This window comes from Clytia hemisphaerica, unplaced genomic scaffold (assembly GCF_902728285.1).
Source record: "Clytia hemisphaerica strain Z4C2 unplaced genomic scaffold, Clytia hemisphaerica genome assembly, whole genome shotgun sequence".
In the NCBI taxonomy this organism is placed as follows: Eukaryota; Metazoa; Cnidaria; class Hydrozoa; order Leptothecata; family Clytiidae; genus Clytia; species Clytia hemisphaerica.
Window position 1 is genome coordinate 826,554 of NW_027103587.1, and position 6,063 is coordinate 832,616.

Sequence of the window (6,063 nt, forward strand, 5' to 3'; positions counted from 1 at the left end):
GTGCCCTCAAGTTTTGACGTGCCCCCTCAATTCGATTTTGCTCTCAAATTTTGACGTGCCCTCAAATTTTGACGTGCCCTCGAATTTTGACGTGCCCTCGAATTTTGACGTGCCCTAAAATTTCGGCGTGCCCTAAAATTTCGACGTGCCCTCAAATTTTAACGTGCCCTCAAATTTTAACGTATTGTCAAAATTAACAACAGTATTTTCACTATGATAAATTATACTTATATATATATTTTAAAGTTGGAAGAAAAAAATATGAAGAAGATGTTTTGATGTCTGCTTATAAAAGAATTAGCAAGAAACACTGAAGGAGATGGTTAAGCATTACTTCGAATCAACCAAAACTAAATGAACTTTTCTGATTGGTTGAAAAAAAGAGAAAATAATTATGTGAGACGCATGCTATTTACTCTTAGGTGCCAAATAAACGGGGGGGTTCGAATAAATGGGGGGGTTGGAAAAAATTTTCAAATTATTAAATAAATGGGGGGGACCTAATTACCGGGGGGGTTGGAAAATGGACCTTTAAAAACCCTAAAAAGGGTCAAAATAGACTAAATTTAGGCTTTTTAAAGTAAAACAAGGAATTTTCCTTTTCGTAGCTGGGAACTTTTTCAAAAATTAATAAACGGGGGGGTCCTAATAAGGTCCGGGGGGTTGGAAAAAAATCAAAAAATTAACAAGCGGGGGGGGCCGTTTATTTGGCACCTAAGAGTACTTTTTATCAGCTGGCTCTCTTTTTATTTCAAGTTAGGGGATATAGTGTTAATTATAAGAACTTTCTGAAATAGGAAGGAATTTTTTAAGATTTTAATAGAGGTATGGCATTAGAAATCCCTTCAAATCTTAAGCATCACATTGAAATACAACTTGAAATTTTGCACTAAGACAGTCTCATAGTTTTTTGTTTCCCTATATAAAAACTTTTTTAATTCGAGTATGTTGGCTCCACTTTAAGGAGAACATTTTAAGTAAAACATCATAAAGTCAGTGACGCTGAAAATCTTAAATCCGCTGACCAAAAAAGAAAAGTTTGTGTTTCTTTAAACACCACATTTTCTTATACAAATTGTCTGTGTCTGCACTTTTAATTAAAAAGAAAATAGTAAATCAACGATATTCTTATGTGTAAATAAGCGACATTCGAAAACGATGGCTTTCGCGAATATATTCAAGGACAATCTTATTAAATTAAGCTGTGAAGCGTGTGGTGTACTCAATATGATGATAAGTAAATACGCTGATTTTTTATTTTTACTCTTTTGTGTCAACTTTTTGCGATTTTTGTGATTTTTGTGTGCAAAACGCGGAACAGTTTAACTTCACAGAAGAATTCATAAGAGAGGGACGAAATGTCTTCTGATAATGAATCATCAAGGTAGGGCACGTCAAAATTCGAGGGCACGTCGAAATTCGAGGGCACGTCAAAATTTGAGGGCACGTCAAAACTTGAGGGCACATCAAAATTCGAGGGCACGTCAAATTTGAGGGCACGTCAAAATTCGAGGGCACGTCAAAACTTGAGGGCACGTCAAAAATTCGAGGGCACGTCAAATTTGAGGGCACGTCAAAATTCGAGGGCACGTCAAAACTTTGGGCACGCAAGCACGTAAGCACGTAGGCACGTCGGGCACGTAAAATTTCGGAGGGCACGCGAGCACGTAGGCACGTTGAGCACGTAAGGCACGCGAGCACGAAGGCACGTAGGGCACGAAGGCACGTCAAAAAAATGAGGGCACGTGGGCACGTAGGGCACGTCATTTAGCAGACTCTTTCGGTAGCGCGGCCCGTAAACCTGCTCATTGGACTAAAGTAAAAATGGACATCGAGAAAGGGAAGCTACCCCAAAAAATAAAGGAAAGAAATTTAAAACCTAAAAAGGGTAAAAAGAGATTGGGCTAGCGCTACCTACTAATAATTGTTTTTTAGTTTTTTGTTTTTTAACTAATAACCTTTCCCTACTTATATTGTAAATCTAAAAAAAATTTTATATGTTTGCTGACGAGTTTCAGTCTTTCAATATCATCTCCGTTCTTCAAGTCATCCACCGTTAATTTCATAACATTTGCACCCTTTTCACATTCAAAAATATGTTCTGTCTTTAGAACAAATTCCTCGCATCTTTCGCATTTCTTTCCCACACTGGCCGTCCCTTTGAAATTATCGCTGAAGGGCAGCATGTTAAGGCGAGCCTCCATAACACACTTGGCATCTCTTGCATTCATTCCGGTGATATATTTCTTTCTCTCCCAGGTTGTTAAAAACCTCGATTTCGTTTTATCGCATTCCTTGATCCTGCTGTTCATCCTTTCCGTTACCGCCTTTTCAACCGTCCCCTTCCACTCGTTTCTGTTTTGTACTTTCGCTAGTTCTAATCCATCATCAATTTCAAATTCCGTGCAGATTTTTCCGACTTGGTGCCACCAACTGCTTTCCCTCTCTGCTTTTTCTTGTGCTTTTAAGATTTCTTTTGCCACTCTAGTGTCTTCCGAGTGCCATAGGTCGTGGTATAGCATCAATTTTTTTATCTTAATTTGAGCTATCACCGGGAACACTCCTATTTCACTTAAGAAGGCTTCGTATGGTGTGGTTTTCTTAATGTTATATATCTGGTAGAGCGCGTTTTTTTGGATTTTTTCTATTTCCTTTTCTTCACGGTTATTTATGGTCGACCATGTTTCTGTTCCGTATGTTAAAACTGGCAGCAATGTTGTTTTAATTAACTTTTCTGCTACACTGTTTCTAAAATAACCTGCTTTGTTCGAAAGTTTTTGGATTGCTAGTGTAATCCCTCTCGCTTTACTTCCTTTCTTTCTGATTGTGTCTTCAAGGTCTCCCTTTTCGTTTATAACTTCTCCTAGGTATTTATATTTTTCGCACCTTTTAATATTTCCTTTTTTCACCTTCAGCTGTATCATCTTTTTGTTCTTCTTTGTTCCACCGATTGCTTGGTAGTTGCTCTTCTCATTGTTAAATGTCATTTTCTTTGTTTTCTCAAGTCTATGACAGTTTTTTACCGCGCTTATTATGTTTTCTTCGTCACCTGTTGCACATATGTCGTCTACGTAAACCATAGGTTCAACCTCCGCCTCTTCGTATTTTGAAAATACTCTCTCTGCTACGTTATTTACTTTATCTGTCGTAATGGAACAAAGGGTTGGTCCCCATATCGTTCCTTGTCGAACTATTTCTTTCACCTCAATCTCCTCAGTCTTACCCAGTGGCGTATCAATCGTTATCAAACATGTTTTATTCATGTTGTATACCAGCATTATTTCCTTTGGGTTCATTCCAGTCTTCCATAACTCAATTATGGAATCTTTCAGCCATAGCTTGTCAAAACATTTCTCGAGATCTCCGTAGAAAACATATAACACTTTGCGCTTTTCTTTATAGCTTTCTATCATTCGTTTCAGGGTAAAGAGGTGATCTGCTATTCCTCTTTTCTTTCTTCCTCCACATTGAAATGGGGACATAGAACTTTCAATCAGCTCACGATTTCTGTTTAACAAAACTCTTTCGAAAATTTTGCTAACCACATTGGTGATGAAGATTCCACGTTGGTTCTTCATTTCGTTTCGGCTTCCTTTATTCTTATAAATAGATTTAATTCTCATTTTTTTCCATTTTTCAGGGATTGTTCCCTCTTTCAGGATTTCATTAAGTATATTCAAAAGACTTATTTTTAAGTCTTCTCCCCCGTACATAAAATACTCTGCTCTAACTCCTCCTTCGTCGGCCGCTTTTTTGCTCTTTAGTTTTTTAAGAGCTATTTCGATTTCTTTTGCTGTTATCTCCTTTGTTTCTGCGTTTTTGCTTGTTTTACGAAGTAAATTGAAATTTCGATCAACTTCCTTCTCTGCTTGTTTTCCCTCATCATCGTCTGCTGGTATGGTCTGTAACAGTTCTTTGTAATGTTGCTTGTATACTTCCTTTATTTCTTCCTTTCCGGTTTGCATGACGCCTTGCTTAGTTTTCATAGCAACTGCCCGGTCGTTCTCGCTCTTCTTTTGTTTTAGAACCTTCCAGAACCCTGGATTGTTCACTCCTCCTTCCTTGGTTATCCTTTCTGCAATTTTCTGACCTTCATCTGCGTGCTCTTTTTGCATCGTTTCTTCGATTTCTTCGTTTAGAGTTCTAATTGTTTCGTTGTCACCTTTGTCTTTAATGTGTTTACGTCGTTCGTGCATGATTCGTTTTAATTTTTTGCTTATTCCGGTATATTTATTCTTTGTAACCTTTGTAAACGATCTTTTTGCGATTTTCTTTAATGTTCTTTCCCACTCTTTGTATTTGTTGTTTAGAGGGGTGTTCTTTGATACAATCTGTCTCAAGTTATATCCATTTGTTGATTTTTTATACAATTCAACATTCTTTGGACTGAAGTTTTGTGATTTTCTCCTTCGTACCATGACATGTTTACCATAAAGGAATTATGGTCTGTATATATCTCCTTTCCTCCTTCTATGTGGTACGGTGTCCAAAGTCGGTCCTCATCTATAATTCCTTCTTTCAGTCTGGACTTGTTCCTTTTCTCTATCATCACATAGTCAATCATCGATTTTGACCTTTCGTCGTTTCTGGTATAGAATCCTCCTACTTTATCATCTCTATTTACAATGTACATTTTGTTTCTCTTCTCAAGCTCTTCCAGCATTTTTCCCGCTCCCGATTGCTCTTGAGTATTTTTTCCTTTCTTAATTTTGATTTTGGCATTGAAGTCTCCAGTGATTATTGGTCCAGCGCGCAGCCAAATGGACCTTTAAAAAGCAACTGATTGAAAAAATTTTGTCTTTGTCGGGGCCTGTGAGCGCAATAAATTAACAAGTCCAGTCTAAACCAACCGCCGATCTAGAATTTTTGCCCCGCCTACCCGCGCAATGTTTGACCTATGTTTTGGATTGAAATGGTAGAAGAGTCAAATTTCCCGGTTAGATTAATGGGTTGTTTCAGGTAGGGTCAGGTAGGGTTAGGGCTAGGGTTGGGGATGGGAGTTAACCCCTGGTTAGAGTTTTAGCCCCCGGGTAGAGTTTGGAGTAAATACCATGTTTATAAGCAACTTTGAACTCCTTAATGCAGTTGTGACTCGATGGCCGAGTGGTTAAGGCGCTGGCACTCTGATCACAGGTACATTGTATATAGTGGGTTCGGATCCCATCAGCGGCAAAAGTTTCGAAATTTCGGGAAATACATCAAAAACTTTCAAAATTTAGCAATACAAAGAAAGTGTCAAAGAATAGAAGCTCAGAGTGGAGGATGGGAAGGACATGTTTTTGCATCACTTAAGGAACCCGGTACGAACGACATTCGGTTATTGCCACGTCAGCTGGACTTTCACGCCGCTCCGGCTTCTTGTTAGGTTTTGATCACCTTGCTTCGCCAGGTTAATACTTGTTTCAATTCTTTCGTACATTGTTTTCAGTTCCTCTTTACTTGTTCTCGATTCTTGCGGTGCGTATATTACCCCGATTCGAAGATTGATCTTTTGTGAGTGCAACCTCGTCCCCCCGTGCCCAGGCTCTATTTACGCTACTGATTGACGCCAGAGAATACGCATAAACCCAGGCTAACGAGGCGTAAACCTAGGTTTTAAAGCGTAAAACTAGGTTTACGGAGCGCAAACCTAGGTTTGCGATATTTTTGTACATTTCGGCTTCCATCAGTCAAGGACATTCAAATTAGGTTATCATAGGCTGATTAGCCTATCATAAGCTATTTAGACTATTTTATATAGGCTATTTAGCCGAAAATCGATAAAAACCTCGATTTCTGACGAAATATAGATAGTCGCGTCTATTTTTCACCATTACTTCATTGCCCAAAGCCAAAAGAATCTTTTTCACTTACTGATATAACATTCAATTTTGGAAACAGAAATATGAATTAATTTATTATCCATCGGCTAACTAACCGATTATAGGCTAATTTTCTGGTGATAATGAAGTGCCGTGTACAAAAACACCAACCTCGTTCCCTGCGCATTATCAGCTTTTTGATACTTACTGATAGCGCTAGATAATACCCTGGCATTGGCTGGTTTTCGAACGCGTAAGATTA